This window comes from Chiloscyllium punctatum, chromosome 2 (assembly GCF_047496795.1).
Source record: "Chiloscyllium punctatum isolate Juve2018m chromosome 2, sChiPun1.3, whole genome shotgun sequence".
NCBI lineage: Eukaryota > Metazoa > Chordata > Chondrichthyes > Orectolobiformes > Hemiscylliidae > Chiloscyllium > Chiloscyllium punctatum.
In genome coordinates this window covers 72,938,086-72,956,087 of record NC_092740.1, presented here as the reverse complement: position 1 = coordinate 72,956,087, position 18,002 = coordinate 72,938,086, and the positions used below count along the sequence as shown (strand labels likewise).

General features: G+C 41.5%; 1 long non-coding RNA gene across 1 annotated transcript in view; it reads right to left on the bottom strand.

Annotated features, from left to right (window-relative positions):
* Positions 1 to 17,764, bottom strand: part of LOC140485639 (uncharacterized) — a 160,749-nt gene extending 142,985 nt beyond the window's left edge. Inside the window, exon 1 of the long non-coding RNA XR_011962397.1 lies at positions 17,491 to 17,764. This is a non-coding gene — a long non-coding RNA (uncharacterized lncRNA). The remainder of the gene's footprint in view (positions 1 to 17,490) is intronic.
* Between the last annotated feature and the right edge of the window lie 238 nt (positions 17,765 to 18,002).

Below are 18,002 nucleotides of genomic sequence, written 5' to 3'. Positions count from 1 at the left end.
CGAATTCAAGGCAGACCAAAGAGCTGTGACCCGCTTAGCCACCAATGGCCTATCAAGATATGCCGTCTTGGCTGCCTTCAGTCATGCCTTGAGCAGGTGCTGTTACTCTCCCTTCTGTAACTTCCAGCTGGCAGAGTAAGAGATAATTATCCCCCTAGCATAAGCCTTAGCAGTCTCCTAGGGAATAGACGGGTGGCTAGCCGCATCTGAATTAATGGCCATGAATGCTTTCAACTCATTAGAAAAATACTCGATGAGCTTACTGTCCTTGAGAAGGAAGGGGTCCATTCACCAGTGCTGTGAACCTGTTACATTGCCCTTAATCTTGACCACTTAAATATACTGCTGCATGGTTGGAAATGGTGATATTCCCAATTGAGCGGGACATCACTGAAACCAAAAAAAAACACGGCAGCTAAGGAAAGATTAATCCGAGAATAACACTTGAGGATTAGAAAAAATGTAAAGTCCCACCCCTTTGGTAGAGACACCTCCAAACATCCAGCACTCCCAATTCCATACATATGCCCAGTCTCTGGATTCATTTAAGAAAGAGTTGGATAGAGCTCTCAAGGATAGTGGAATCAAGGGTTATGGAGATAAGGCAGGAACAGGATACTGATTAAGGATGATCACCCATGATCACATTGAATGGTGGTGCAGGCTCAAGGGCAGAATGGCCTACTCCTGCACCTATTGTCTATTGTCATATATCAAATAGTGGCTTACATTGCAGAGAAAGTTCTGTGGGGCCTTTGGGCATTCTATCCACCGTGGGATCCATAAGGCAGTTAAAATCTCCCTCATAATAATATGCTGTGATGCAAGGGCAATCAATTTGGAAAATGCATCCATCAGAAATTTAAGGGGGTGCACCGGGGGACAATAAACATTCAAAATGCCACACTCTTCACCATATTGTGAGGCTTTATGAATTATGAACCACCGATACTCATCTTTAATATGATCCAGTCACTTAAATGGGAGATTCTTCCAAACAAGTATGGCCAGACCCCTACTCTTAATATTGAAGGATAAAAAAAAACCCGATCAAACCCACCCTGCTGTAATTTCAGATGTTCCTTATCATCAAGGTGAGTTCCCTGCAACAGGGCAATATCAGCTCTCTCCTCTTGACCTGTGAGTAACTCCCTTTAATGTTCCAGTTACACCATTTGAGACCACACTTAGCCATGACTCTCTACAACAACCTTTGAACTCCTGAGAGGAAGAACCCGACTCACAAATTGCTGAGTATAAATGAAGATAGACTCATGGCACACTAAAACTACCACACCAAACAAATTAACAGAACTTTCAAAACCTACATCTGCAAAAAACCAACAAATGAAACAAATACAAAAGACAGAAGGCACTTAATGAGGGACTCTATCCCCTGGCCATAGGGGGGCTTACACATCTCCCATACACCTCCATAACTCTTTCCAGCTTGAGCCACACCCCTAACTCAAGCAAAAGAAAGAAACAAAAAAAGATAATATGAACAATGAAATTAAAAGTGAGCATTCTACCCATCTCCAACTATACATTAACCCCATTTAACATACAAAAATCCAACAACACTTCCTTTAAGAACAGGAGAGAAGTACAAAAGAGAAAGAGAAAACATTATTGTTTATATCCTTTAGACCATTCAGTCTATTATAAAGTGTCCAGAAAGTATTTCACTTTTTCCAAATAATCAAATGAGCGTACAGACCCATCATAAGTAAAACAAAGCACTGCTGGATACCTTACAGAGGGCCGAATACTCAGTCTTCTCTTCACCTCATCAAAAGACTTTCTTTTACACATCATGGCTATCGAAAATTTCTGGAAGAACATTATCTTGGATCCTTTTTAAATCAAGGCCTGTGGATCCTTCCCCTGCATTCTGGAAGCTTCCATTACTCTCTGCTTGTCCCTGTAACATTGGAATCACACTAGGACCAGGTGGGGGGCGCTGCTCTGAACCGGGCCTGTGCACCGCAATCTGGTGAGCTCTGTCGACTTTCACCCAGCCCGCCTCAGTGTCTCAACCAAGAAGGCACAGCAGCCAGTCTTCAAAAACACTTACTGGCTGCTCGCATTACACTCCGTCCGGCAGCCCAAAGACCCCGATATTCCTCCTCTGACTTCTGTTTCAAGATCATTGATCTGCTCTGTTAAAGCCCAGACCTGCTTCTCGACAGCCTGATCCCCTCCATCGAGGACTCGATCACGGTCTCCAATGCTGTGGTCCGCCATTCAACCTCTACCATTCACTTTCCAGGCCTTCTAGCTCACGCTCATGTTTGTGCAGCATGGCTGAGATCAGTTCCAGCCTGTTGTGACTCTCCTCGATTGATGCCTCGATCATCACCTGGAGCTTGACAAACTCTGCAACCGAGGTCTGTTGGGTAAGTGATTCCAGTGGAATTGCAGGGGAGGCTGAAGCTGAGGTCGGAGTCAGAGTCGCAGTCGCAGGCGTGTCCAATGCTGCTGGGGAATGTCCTGTGTGTTGAGACTTAGCTGAACCTTTACTTTTAATCATCTTGGCTGAAAATGTGTTGCTGGAAAAGCGCAGCAGGTCAGGCAGCATCCAAGGAACAGGAGAATTGATGTTTCGTGCATGAGCCCTTCTTCAGGAATGAGGGAAGTGTGCCAAGCAGGCTAAGACGGGGTCAGTCGAAGGAGGGTGTCAGTGGAAGGGTACTGGTTGGTACGGCAGTACCCATCGCATTTCCAATGCCCCTCCCCCAAGTCCCTCCTCCCTACCTTTTATCTTAGCCTGCTGGACACACTTTCCTCATTCTTGAAGAAGGGCTTATGCCCGAAACGTTGATTCTCCTGTTCCTTGGATGCTGCCTGACCTGCTGCACTTTTCCAGCAACACATTTTCAGCTCTGATCTCCAGCATCTGCAGTCCTCACTTTGTCCTTTTAATCATCTTCTCTTGCTTAAAAAAAGGTTTTAATGATTCCACCAACATTTAATTATCACACTTTTCCTAAATAGCTTAGATAGGGAAGGTAAAAGCACCACTTCACCTGAGTTGTGGTGCAGAGTTCAGCAAGGCAGACCTTTCAGATAGCCGCCACTTTGGATCCCCCCCCCCCAGAAAGGGGTTTTTGAGAGTGCCGTCAAGTTTGGGAGAAGCTCAGATTTGCTGCACTTGATGCCATGAATTAAAAAGTAGTGGAAGCTGTTTATACACATGCACATTAGAGACTGAATTAGAAAGTCTGTGAATTTGCACACAGTGCCAGATTTGTACAGGATTGTATGGAAGTACATGAGGGGCACCTTTCCTGTATCAAGTGCATAATGTAAAATTTACCACAGTTTGAAATATCCTTCACCCGTTACTTAATCTTTGTGTTGCTTTAAAGTTAGTTTGTTATAATAAAAGCTTTAAACAGTGAATCTTGTCCATGAATTCTCCTCGCATTGGGATTGGGGGTGGGTGGGAATTCCTTCCATCTAAATGCGATTCAGCTCATTGTGGATCACAACAAAGTGAGGGAGGGGAACTCTTCTGGGTTTTTCAACAGCTGAGATGTGAAAATGGGTACTCCGAAATTTCCAGAATTTAAATCAAAAAGATTTCATACTTACTTTGCTGGCACATGTATTCAAAGAAAATCAACATGCCTGTAAGATTCAGATATTTTTGGAGAGAAAAGGTTTAGTTCTTGATGTCAGAGAAGGTAAGAGACAGAGTGTAGTGGAGGACGGTTGCTTTTCAGACTGGAGGCCTATGATCAGTGGTCTGCCACAAGGATTGGTGCTGGGTCCACTGCTTTTCATCATTTATATAAAATATTTGGATGTGAACATAGGAGGTATGGTTAGTATGTTTGCAGATGACACCAAATTGGAGATGTAGTGGACAGCGAAGAAAGTTACCTCATGAGTACAACAGGATCTTGATCAGCTGGGCCAAAGGGCTGAGGAGTGGCAGATGGAGTTTAATTTAGATAAATGTGAGGTACTGCATTTTGGAAAAGCAAATCAGGGCAGGATTTATACACTTAATGGTAAGATCCTAGGGAGTGTTGCAGAACAAAGAGATCTTGGAGTACAGGTTCATCGTTCCTCAAAAGTGGAGTCACAGGCAGATCGGATAGTGAAGAATGTGTTTAGTAACTTTGCCTTTATAGGTCAGTGCATTAAGTATAGGAGTTGGGAAGTCAAGTTGTGGCTGTACAGGATATTGGTTAGGCCACTTTTGGAACACTGTGTCCAATTCTGGAACTCAGAAGAATGTTGTGAAACTTGAAAGGATTCAGAAAAGATTTACGAGAATGTTGCCAGGGTTGGAGGGTTTGATTATTGGGAGAGGCTGGATAGGCTGGGGCTGTTTTCCCTGGAGCACTGGAGGCTGAGGGGTGGCCTTATAGAGGTTTATAAAATCATGAGGGTCATGGATAGGTTGAATAGCCAGGGTCTTTTCTCTGGGATGGGGGAGTCCAAAGCTAGAGGACACAGGCATAAGATGAGAGGAGAAAGATTTGAAAGGGACCTAAGGGGTAACTTTTTCAGGTAAAGTGTGGTGTGTGTATGGAATGAGTTGCCAGAGGAAGTAGTGGAGGTTGGTACAATTGCAACATTTAAGAGGCATCTGGATGGGTATATGAATAAGAAGGGTCGAGAGGGATATGGACCAAATTCTGGCAAACGGGATTAGATTAATTTAGGATATCTGATTGGCATGGATGAGTCGGACTGAAGGGTCTGTTTCCGTGCTGGACATCTCTATGAGTCTTTGACTAAATCCACTGGAAAGTAGCCAATGCAACCTCCTTTTTGGCCCACTCCCTGGATTGGGCACATCCTATTGGTCCTATATTGTTGCTTATGGGTAAATATAAAGAACATTATGTTTTTGTTAACTGATAAGGCATTAGTCAACTCTTAAGCACAGAGAATCTACTGCAGACTGACTGAGGAAACTGATATCCCTAGTGACACTCTGGAAGATGATTAAGGCAGAGAAGTGACTGTGAAGCTGTAGTGACTTGAAACAGCAACTTCAACAGTCAGTGCTGTGCTAATTGGTGCAATCTATCAGAAAACGGTTTTGGTGTCACTTGACCTTATCTAGTCAAGAGGATCTCGTCTATTTCAAACAAGATTTAACTCCCCCAGAAAATTCAATCAGTTGTAAAAACCAGTGCCAGCTGACAGAAGAAACTAATATTTAATGTTTCTTTTGTAACCCCATATTTAATGGCAACTGAGTTGATAGAGAAACAATCTTCATCCTCGGAGAGTTTAGATACTTGAGTCTAAGCAAGCTTTAAGGAGATCAGCACTTTCTATATTTTCAACGTAAATTCCAGCATGTAATTTAAAACTAGAGTCATAGCGTCATAGAGATTAACAACACAAAAGCAGACCCTTCGGTCCAACTCGTCTATGCCGACCAGATATCCCAACCTAATCTCGTCCCATTTGCGAGCACTTGGCCCATATCCCTCTAAACCTTTCCTATTCATATACCCATCCAGATGCCTTTTAAATGTTGTAATTGTACCAGCCTCCATCACTTCCTCTGGCAGCTCATTCCATACACATACCACCCTCTGCGTGAAAAAGTTGCCCCTTAGCTCTCTTTTATATCTTTCCCCTCTCATCCTAAACCTATGCCCTTTAGTTCTGGACTTCCCCAACCCAGGGAAAAGACCTTTGTCTATTTATCCTGTCCATGCACCTCATAATTTTATAAACCTCTATAAGGTCACCCCTCAGCCTCCAACACTCCAGACAAAACAGCCCCAGCCTATTCAGCCTCTCTCTATAGCAAGACCTCCAACCCTGGCAACATCCTTATAAATCTTTTCTGAACCCTTTCAAGTTTCACAACATTCTTTTGATAGGAGGGAGACCAGAATTTCACACAATATTCCAAAAGTGATGTAATCAATGTCCTGTACAGCTGCAACATGACCTCCCAACTCAATACTCTGACCAATAAAGGAAAGCATACCAAACACCTTCTTCACTATCCTATCTACCTGCGACTCCACTTTCAAAGAACTATGAACTGACACTCCAAGGTCTCTTTGTTCTGCAACACTCCCTAGGACCTTACCACTAACTGTATAGGTCATGCCCTGATTTGCTTTTCCAAAATGCAGTACCTCACATTTATCTGAATTAAACTCCATCTGCCACTCCTCAGCCCATTGACCCTTCTGATCAAGATCCCATTGTAATCTGAGGTACCCTTCTTTGCTGTCCACTACACCTCCAATTTTGGTGTCATCTGCAAACTTACTAACTATACCTCCTACGTTCACATTCAAATAATTTATATAAATGACAAAAAGCAGTGGACCCAGCACCGATCCTTGTGGCACACAATGGTCACAGGTCTCCAGTTTGAAAAGCAACCATCCACCACCACTCTTTGTCTTCTACCTTCAAGCCAGTTCTGGATCCAAATGCCTACTTCTCCCTGTATTCTATGAGATCTAATCTTGCTAACCAGTCTCCCATGATAAACTTCATTGAAAGCCTTACTGAAGTCCATATAGATTATGTCTACTGCTCTTCCCCCATCAATCCTCTTTGTTACTTCTTCAAAAAACTCAGTCAAGTTCATGAGACATGATTCTCACACACAAAGCCATATTGACTATCCCTAATCAGTCCTTTCCTTTCCAAATGCATGTAAATCCTATCCCTGAGGATTTACAATGAACTATTCTGTTAAGTGTCAGCCTTAGGTCAAACTGCAGATTTTATAGAACATAAACTTCAGTGTTTGTGGAGATGAGGTCTATTCATTAGAATATCAATCATTTATAATTGATGAATTGCAGAATTGTTATAATGCAGAAGGAGGCCATTTGGCTCATTGTGGCTGCACTGGCTCCATTATCACCTTCATCCCCTCCCCCACTCACCCATTGTACTCTACGCTACTTTCTCCACACCCCCACCCTCCTCTAGCTTATCTCTCCACGCTTCAGGCTCACTGCCTTTATTCCTGATGAAGGGCTTTTGCCAGATACGTCGATTTCGAAGCTCCTTGGATGCTGCCTGAACTGCAGTGCTCTTCCAGGACCACTAATCCAGAATCCATTATCTAGTCTGCCTCTATTATCTAGTGCCATATCTTGCCCTTTCCCATATCCCTGCAGAAAATTATTATCCAAACGACTATCCAATGCTGTGTTGAATGCCTAAATTGAACCTGCCTCCACTACATTTCCAAACAGTGCATTGCATACCCTAACAACTTGCTGTGCAAGAACATTTCTTTTTCCTCAGATTACCCTTGCTTCATTTGCATATCATTTTCAATCTCTGACCTCTCATTCTTGAATGAATTATTACATGGCCTCATTTTAACTGAGAACAGGACCACATATTCATTTTTTATTGAATTCAATTTTGTAAGACTATTTCTAAAGCACCATAATACATTAATAGACATAAACCAGACCACAAATCAATCAATTTCTTATACAGGTGTTAAAGCTGATGAAGTTTCAGCTATAATATGGTACAGATTTCAGACCACATAGGTCTGTAACTTTTAAGACAGTTATATGACATTGTGATGTGTTTTATTCCATACTAAAGGTACTTGCCTCATCATTAGCCATTCTCTGTGTAATGGAGCTAATGTAGTATGTTCATTCAGTCCATTATCGTGTGTATAATGTACGGTAATATCACAGAATCCAGATTATGGGCTGAATCTTATACTTCTTTACCCCAGTCTGAGTTCATCAAGCTTTTTTGAGGGGTTGGTTTGCTTTATTTTATCAAACCAACTGGATTAATTACTTGCAATACCCCTGCAGTGTCTTTCATGTCCATTATCTCTTTTTACCACACTCCATTTCCGGATTAATTTAGCACTCAGCAGATATCTGGAATTCACCAGCTCCCTTATGCCTACACCATCTTTCGAAGTGTGTACACGGAGCAGCCTTGTCAGACATTTGTCAGACATAGCAGACAGGGAAACCAGTGTCTTGCTGGACAAGGTGGTACCCAGGTAGGGCTTACTGTTCCCCAGGTGAAGGCCATGGAGGCACTGACACCAGACCATGCCAGTTAGGCCTGAGATTGCCATCTGGTTCAGTGCAGTCTCGGCCATCTGGAGGAATGCAGAATGGCCATGAGGATCAATGACATTCTCAAATCCACCAGCAGAAGTGGCACCATCTTCTTTCCAGTACCTCACATCCACACTGCCACTGTACCCATCTACTACTCAGACACATCTTGTACCACTCTCAGTAATGTCTGCGACATCTTCCCTCACTCACTGTTACCAACCTGAAAACCACTCACCCTGAATGCCTTTGCTTTGCCTAATCACTCGGTGAGGCCCTCATCCTAACCTGCGCAAAATGTTATAGCTGTATCACCCACTTTTATCTCTCCAAATAGCTGCCTGTCTCATTCCAGGATGAGAGCAACATATAAAAGAGCACGAAGATGGGTTGTGTGCTGCTTGATATTTTCACCCATAATGCAGGGACCATCCTGACTCTGACTGCCCCAAATCGCCAATGAACTGTTTCCAAAAGCCAGGATTGATATTGGAGGGAAAGACTTTAAGAAAAAGAAACAGAAATAGCCATTCATCCCTTTAAGCCTGCTTCATCATTCAATAAGATCACGGCTGATCTGACATTCCTTCCCTCCATTTTCCTGCCCTTTCCCTGTAACCCTTGATTCGCCTACCGATCACAAATCTATATATCTCAGCCTTAAATATACAGAAGAACTCCACCGTCACAGCTCTCTGTGGTAAGAAGCTCCAAAGACTCACAACCTTCTGAGAGAAGAAATTCCTTCTCATCTCAGTCTTAATTTGGCAACCCTTTACTCTGTGACTGTGTCCTCTGCTTCTAGACACTCTCATGAGAGGAAATGTCCTCTCAGCACTTCCTCTGTCGATCCCTTTAAGAATCCTGTATATTTCAGTGAGATTACTTCTCATTATTCTAACCTTCACTGAATAGACTCCCAACCTGTTCAACCTATGTCCATAAAATAATCCCTCCCTACCAATCTCTGGGTAAAGAAGCTAATATTGAACTCACTGGTAGATTAATCAATTATTGTTTTCTATCTATGCCCCAGAAGTTTGAGTATCTCCACAAGTGGAAACATACTCTCTTTGTACTCACCATCAATTTCTTCATCATTTTAAAGAATTTCACTCCATCACTCTTTAGCCCACTCTAGAGAACTGTGCCCAGTCTTTTAGTCTGTCTCGACTATACATTCTCAATTCACGTATCACCATAAAAATAACCAGTAATAGTAGTCAGCTGCATATATTTTAGAGGTTTGCTATTATATTTTCTCTTATATTTATCAATCAGTTCAATGTTATCACCAGTCAGCAAGTGTGAGAGAAGTGGGAGAAAGGTGCCTCAGAGTCTCCTTGCTCCAACCTCTAAAAACTAGGAAGCTGATCCCTGGTAAACTCCTATTACTACACAGGAAAAAGCCTCTGAAATCATTTGCTGGTAAATCCACGGCTCATATAGCAAGAAAGAAGTTTATTCTGATTAAAGACACCAATGAGATTACTCATTGTACTAATGCACCCATTAAAATATGTTTATGCATGCAAAATCCTTCGTTCTTCATTTGACTCCAAAAGATTTTGCCATGTTCATGGCTTATGGGGTGTGACTGCTGCACATTAAAGAAGGACATAAAGAGCTGAATTGCCTGGTTGATTTGGGCCAACTGAACAGAAGGCTGATTATAGATTTATATTCCTAACCTTGGACAGTTTGATCATGACATTGCAATCAGAGAACCACAAAACTGAACAGACAGTTATTAAATTCTAAAATGTTTGATACTGAGTGTCACCTTCAAGGCTCCAATTAACCTTACCCACCTCACACAAAAGTGGCAGCTGAATGGTTAAAATAGTGCCACTATTTTTAAATGCCACCTGTCGATAGCCATTTTAGATTAGATTACCTATAGTGATATAAACAGGTCCTTTGGCCCAACCAGTCCACACTGACCCTCCAACCCAGACCCATTTCCCTCTGACTAATGCACCTAATACTATGGACAATTTAGCATGGCCAATTCACCCGAGCTGCACATCTTTGGATTGTGGGAGGAAACCCAGGCCAACATGAGGAGAATGTGCCACACAGACAGTCATCCAAGGCTGGAATGGAACCAGGGACCCTGGTGCTGTGAGGTAGCAGTGCTAACCACTGAGCCACCATGCCACCCTAAACTCTCCTAGATTGGCTGAACATTTGTTTTGTGATCAGCAAAATGTCTGTTTGCATGACTAATCCATCCACTTTATTGTGAATGCTCTATGCATGAAGACACATTTTTTAAGGCTTTTAACATTCATAGTCCTGTTCTCAATATTTTGTAATGTTGACCTGTTTGATTCTTACCTTTGAATTCTCTGCCTGTCACTTTTCCATGCTGGCTTTTGGTTTCTTCTTTGTTTCTCTATCTTCTGTCTCCCTGTATAAGTTCTCAACCCCCTGCCACTTTAGATTAAGCCCTCCTCGCACGAGCAAATACACCTTCTCGGATATATCAGTGCCAGTCCTGTCCAGATGCAACCTGTACAGTGTGGACAGGTCCTATCTCCTCCAGAACTCGTCACCTTCACTGTGATGCTGACTGTGGTACACTCTGCCCCAATTAAAACTCTGATATCTCTTGAACTACAAATCAAAAAGGTTCTACAAGCACCCAAAGCACCAATAAATCTGGTAGAGTTGATTTCTGTGATTTACTGAACAGTATTTAAAGGCACACTCACCCGTAGGTTAGCGAATTAGTCTTTGTTATGCCTTATTCTCTATAATAAGCTTTATTGCTTGTAACATGTTATATCAGTTTCACTTGGATATGGGAACAAATGGAGGATGACAAAAAGCAGCAGTTGCCCCATAAACCAACAATATTCAGCAGCTTGCCTAATTAAATGACAGAAGCTGAGTGGGGCCTGTTCATCAGAGGCCATGCCATCCAACCGAGTGTCCAATCATTTCCATGGAGTTATCAAGGATCAGTGCATCAGGAGAGTGCACTTCATCACTTGAAACTTTTAAAAGCTCTGCAACCTCCTGCAACTAAACCGACTGACCACTTCTCTGAGCGTATGCATGCTAAGGGGTGCCAAACTCACCACATCCTCTTTTTTGTATTCTTTCATGGCATGTGGGTGGCAGTGGCAAGGCCAGCATTTGGTGCCCATCCCTAATTACACTTGAGCTGAGAGGCTTGCTAAACTATTGCAGAAGGCAGTTACGAGGCAATCACAAAACAGTAGACCTGGAGTCACATGTAGGCCAGACCGGATTAAGATGGCAGATTTGTTTCCCCAGAGGACATGAGTGAACCAGATGGGTTTTTACAACAATCAGATTCCTAGTCACTATTATTGAGAATAGCTTTATATGTTTGATGGTTTTTAATCGAATTAAACATTCCACCAGTTGTAATGATGAGATTTCACTGACTTTAATCTCCACTACTAGTTCAGTATCAATATCAATTTTCCAGCATCTGCCCCTTGGTGTTATTGGTACCACCACTGGTCAGTCTACAACAATGAACAATAGTTGCATCTCATAGTCTTGCATTAAGCTGGCTATCCACTCTCTTTTCATTATGACTGAGCAGTATGTCACCTACTCCATTGGTCACAACAGTTAACTGAAGAGCACTTGGTAATTTGCAGCAGTGATTATTTTACTCTTCACAACAAGATTGACAGTGCACTAGTTGTCTTCCCTGCAGCATAACACCGAGCAGTAATTTTCATGAATTAGAAAATCTATGATTCCATTAATTTCTAGTTAGGTCCAATTGCAGGGTGATAGAAGGAGAGGAATAATAACTTGGGATGAGAGAAGGATGATGGAGGTAATTTGTGGGTAACAATGAGAGTGCAGAAAGTGCTTGAGGCTTCCATGAAAATTACACACACCATTGCTAATCTTGGAAATTTGTTGCACAGTTCAAAGAATCTGGCCAGAAATCAAAATGGGTCAAAGGAGTTAATGTTTCCCATTTTGTCCAAGTGAAGGGATATTGAATAAATCATGAGTCAACTGGATGGAGATGCAAGATCAATTAGTTCTCCTTTTGATGGTCTGTTGCTCAAGAAACCAACATTAGCCCATGGCTCAGAGGTTACGTTCCAACAAGATCCCATCTACAAACTCAGTACATTGAGTGCTGAAAAGCATCTTGTTTTACGTATGGCAGGGATGAAGGGAAGGAGCTAGTATCTCCAAGGAATGCACATGTAGAGGCAGCAATGTTGTCAGACTTAAAAACTCCAATTTCCCAGGTAGATTCTCGTGGCTAACAAGGGAGTCAATGGTACATCGATGTAAACAAGGCAAGACTCTTTCAACTCTGTTCCGAGGGTGACAGAGGGAAGCTCACTAGTGCCAGAGGACGTTGCTTTCATCACCTCACAAATCTATAGACCTCCAGGTTGACCTTCACAATGGTGGGTCGGGGTGAGGCCAGAGTTAGTCTATCAGTTGTCATGGTGGGATTTCACTGACTTTAATCGGCTTAGCATTCGGTTAGAGATTTACGGACAGAGGGGAAACTTCAAAGAATAAGCTGACCAGAAGGATCCCTGATTTTACTACCATATCTCCTCAAGTCTGTGTCACAAATGCACAAAACAACCTTGTCTTTAGTCAGGTGGTGGTCCAGATGTGGAGGAACTAGTGCAGAATGGTCTTGGATAGGAGCAGCAATGACCAGATCCACCTGAGGTAGCTCTCCTTTTCTGTCCTGACACAGAGACTCCAGATGTGCAGGATGTCAGGAGCCAGTGCAATGAGAGACATTGACATGAAATCAGAAATATTGCAAATTCTACAACTAGAGCAGCTGAGAGGGAATGACAGGGGCACTATGGGCTGTCTCATTCAGTTATTCATTTAAGGCTTGCATCCACAAAGACTAGGAGGCAATCCCATGCAGATGGCATTAAAAGTGCTCCAAATGTCTTTGCCAAAAGCTCCTTCCAGGGTTCAACTGGGCATCTGTGTGAAATTTCCTAGTAGGCTACCCACAAGTATATCCGAAATGTGACAGATGCTCTTTTCAGAAGATACTATAATTTTGAGAGACTCTATGTGAATCCCACCAGTCAGCCAGAACATTGAGTTTTGTTGAAATCACAGAATTCCCACTGGTGGATGGAGTTTTATTGATTGCACATATGAGGCCCTTAGAGCACACTGGCAACAGTTAGCTGCAGTCATTAGCTGGAAGGGTTTCCATTCTGCGAATGAACAACTGGTGTGTGATCAAAAGAACCAGATGAGGAGGAACTTCTTCAGCCAGAGGTTGGTGAATCTGTTTAAGACAGGCAGATAGGTTCTTGATTAGTAAGGGGATCAAAGGTTACAGGGAGAAGGCTAGAGAATGGGGTTAGAAAAAATGTCAATCATGATCAAATAGAGGAGCAGTATTGATGGGCCGAATGGCCAAATTCTGCTCCTAGGTTTTATGGTCTAATATCAGATTTCTGCTCCCTACCCAAGGAGATTTCACTCACATGTCTGAGCCAGCTTGATAAATGGAGGTTTGCTCATTGGAGACAGGGGAGACTCTTGTTAGGAATTGGCTACATGTCACAGAGGAGATGGCTACATGTCACAGAGGAGAGGTATAATGTGGCATTACCACAACAAGGGCAACAATGGAGCAGACAATATGCCTGCTGAACATGAGGCTTCCAATACTAGGGCTGCTCTGGTTGAGCACTTCAGTTTTCACCACAACGAGTGCCCAGGATCACTGGGGTTTGCTGCACCTTGTTTATGAAAGGAGAGGTGTGTTTTCAGAGAGAGAGATGGAGGAATCAAATGTATCCTCATGAAAAGAAGAATAGGAGAAACCATGGTGATACTGATGAAGGTCTGAGTGTTGTAGAAGAAGAGAAAGAAATTGATGCAATAGTACAATGAGGCAGATAGCCCTTGACCCCAATTCACTTTTGGGTACAGGGTTGGCTCCTGAACACAGCAGACTATCTCACTGATAGTACCATAATCACATGATAGACATGATGCAGAGATTACTCCAGTGAAGGAGCACTACCTTAGTGGAGTGTAATGTAAGGTGGCTGGGAGCTCGGCATCTCGGGAATTCATATTTTTGTTTGTTTCCAAAATTTCTGTTGACCACATTTAAAACTGTTAGTTTACATTGAATCTGTGAGTATTGTTGTCCTTTGCTTCTGTCAATTTCTGATGAAGTGCAATCAAGTTGCATAGAATATAATAGTCATACAGCATTGTATCCTCAGAGCTAGCGGCAGAGTTACGGTTCTGGCTACCACTGCATGCTCCATGACCTTGAGTATTTGGATGGAGAAATAATGAGTCTTTGGCTGGAGCTGTCACATATGCATGCTATATTGAAAGTTAGATGCAGTCTAAGAACATCACAGATGTTATCATGTCTGCCTGACATCTTTCGTCAAGGTAAACGCCTTGAAATGAATTCTATCATACATTAATCTTTAAAAAAAATGAAATATCAACAAGATTAGACTTTTCAGTTCCTGGAGCCTGGCCCACCATTCAAATGGATCGTGACTGATCTATTACCATAGTAAGGTTTTCCCCACGCTATCCTCATATCCCTTGATACCTATAAAATGCTGACATCTAACTAACTCTGCCTTGATTATATTCAATCATTGAGCCCCCACAGTCCTTTGGGTTGGAGATTTATAATGATTCATCACACATCCAATAAATATATTGAATCTCACCTCAGTCTACTCGACTACTTCTTATCCTGAAACTTGTTCAAGATTTCCCCCACCCCAACCTCCCTCCACCCACAGAACCAACCAAGTAAGCATCCTTGTTTACCCAGTCTATTGAGCCCTGCAGAGTTTTTTTATGGTCAACTGATGCAAATTCCTAATTATTTCAGCTCTGGGGATTACATTAACACATTCTGCCATCTTGCAATTAGTGTGGGTAACATTAGCTACAGTTCCTCAATGGCAAACATATCCTTTCTCAGGTTAGGAGGCGATGATTGAACACAATGCTGTAAGGGTACAACCAACCCAAGATACTATTTGCAGCAATACAGCTTTATCCAGCAACCCAATTCATCTTAGAATTAAGGTCACCAAATCTTAATTAAGGTTTCCTAGTTAGTTACTGCAGATAAAATATTTCAATGACTCATTGACAAGTACATTCAGGACACTTTGGGACATCAACACTTAACGATCTCACATTGTTTGAAAAATACTTTGTGGGCAGAATCTTACCAGGCTCTGAACGGCATGGGCTATGCCAAGATGTGTGGTTGAATCAAATGAGATGTTCATTGTGATGTCAAGAGCATTTTTGGAGAATTTCTTCAGTCCACCTTATAACTAGTCCACACTGCTGCTGCTGAGTATGGTGGTGGAGGGAATGGAATTTTTTTATTCATTGGGATGTAGACATTGCTGGCCAAGCCACTATTTATTGTCCATCCCTAACTGCCTAGTTGACAGTCAACCATATTGTTGTGGGTCTGGAGTCAAATGTAAGCCGAACCAGATAAGAATGGCTTTGAAAGTTGATGCAGCCCCAATGGAACTCCTGTGAGTTCATCCATAAACAGTGCTTTATAAAATGGGCCAAAGAGAGGGTGTCATTCTCATTTTGAGGCTTCAAACAGGAGGTAAAGTGATGAGTTTGGTCAAAGGTGATGAGAAAATATGTTTGGTCTCATCACGAGAATCACTCCACCAAACCCAATGTGGTTTGCACTTAGGCAAAAAAAAAGAAAGATTTCGCCCTGCATTTTGTTTATCCAACTTAAGTGGATAAATTCACATTTTTAAACATTTTAAGTTACTTGTTTAGATTCTCTGCTGTTTCCTTATTCCCATCATAAATTGTCCTGTCTCTGCCTGTAATTTAGCCATATTTGTTTTGCTAATCTTTTCCTTTTTTCACCTATGTAGAAGTGTTTACAACCTGTTTTATTGTTTCTTGTTAGTTTACTTTCTGTATCAGTTTTTCTGTCCTCCTTTGCTGAAGATTAAAATGTTCACAATCCTCAGACTTAATACGTTTTTGACAATGGTATAAGCTTCTTTCTTTTATCTAATGCTACTTTTAACTGCTTTTTTTAGGTACAGTTGGAATGCTTTTCCTGATGAGTTTTATACTTTAATGATTACATTTTAATGAAAACAGTGTCCTAATACTTTAAATTCTGGCCATTTCCTGGCTATCATAACACATTATATTGTAGTTTCCCGATCCAGCATTGCTGTTTTGCCCTTCTCACCTTTGTAGTTCCCTGTGTATAGATTTAATAGTCTACATTATTTTCAAACTTAATGTAAAATTTCATCATATCAATCACTTCTCCCTAAAGACTGCCTTGCAGTGACGATTAATTTGCTGTTTCTCATTGTACAATACTAAGATCTAAGATAACATTTTCACTAGTTGCTTCCTTAGCGCTCTGTTTTAGAAAACCATCTTTTTACAATCCAGGTATACATCCCCAAATGCATTAGGGGTAATTAGATTTATACATGGATAAAATCCATTATGATTATTTAATTAACCCTTGTTAATTGCACCTCTAATTTCTTCATTTATACCATGTCCTAAATTATCACCACTTTTTAGTAGCCTTGAAAGAACTACTGCCAATATTTTCTGTCCTTTGTTGTTTATAGGCTCAACCCAAACTGCTTCCATAGCTTAATTTCCTGTTCCAAGGTTTTCTCTCACAAATGTACAGATGTTATCCTTGGATAACAGTGCTGCCTTTTCCTTTTTGTCTATTCTTCCTAAATGTTGAATATCCTTGAAGACTCAGTTCCCAGCTTTGGTCACCAGGTAACCAAATCTCCTTAATGGAAGTTGGATCAAACCTTTTTTTTTCCATTTATGCCATGAATTCATTTATCTTGTTGTGAATGTTACATGCATTAAGATAGAGTGCCTTTACTTTCTGCCTTGTTAACATTTTTCTGTATTTTGTTCCACTGTTTTATTTCTGCCGCCTTTAAGTTTTGCTTATTTTGTTTTGCCACCATTACCAGCTTTATTGTATTACAATCTGCATCTCTCAGGTTCCCATTCCCTTACCGAGCTAGCTTAAACTCTCCTGGTATTTGTCTGATGCTCCTCAATCTGGCTGGCAGTTACCCATTCCCCGAATACCTGAAGTTTTTTAACCTGTAGTAAAACCATATTCCTAAACATGCCATCCACGTAATTCTCAGCATTGGAGATGCACCTTCACAGGAGTTCTGAAACCCAGAGTTCAGGTTTCTGCGATTAATGACATTTCCTACACATGTGATCATGTAGGCCAAAGAACAAGTCACAATCTCCCACATGTCACAGGATGCACATTCCACATGAATGCCATGCCTTAAAGTCACATGTTTTTTACAGACTGTTTATTATAAACTGCACATTGGTATACAGAAGGTAGAATTGTTTACTAGCCACTCACCAATGAGCTTCTTCCTCTGTGTCAATGTCACTTTTAATTCTTGAAGTCCATTTTTCAATTCTAGCTGACCATTTTGTAAGATCCTGCTCCTTTGCACCACTCTCCAATTAACCATTTATAGCTAATTATTTTCTTCATGATTTTTTAAAATTAATGCTTCTCCTCATCACTACTCAACGTACAATTATAAACCTTACCACTGGAATATAACACAAAATGGAGAAAAGCTTGTTCATCCTTTTCCGATTAATATGACCTCACGGCTCCATGATCAACATTATAAATTGTTTCTGTACTCTCTCTGGTTTCTAATCACATTCTTATAATATGATTTAATCATATTATGATGCCATACTCTTAGTCATGTTTGCAAAGCTTTCACATTAAGGGGATAATTATATCACAGGCTTCTCGTGAGCTATCTTAAAATTGATACTGACACAAACAACAGCTGTCTCGATGCTTTAGCCATTGTATAAGTTCCCACTAAATTTCTAGCATACAATCGAATC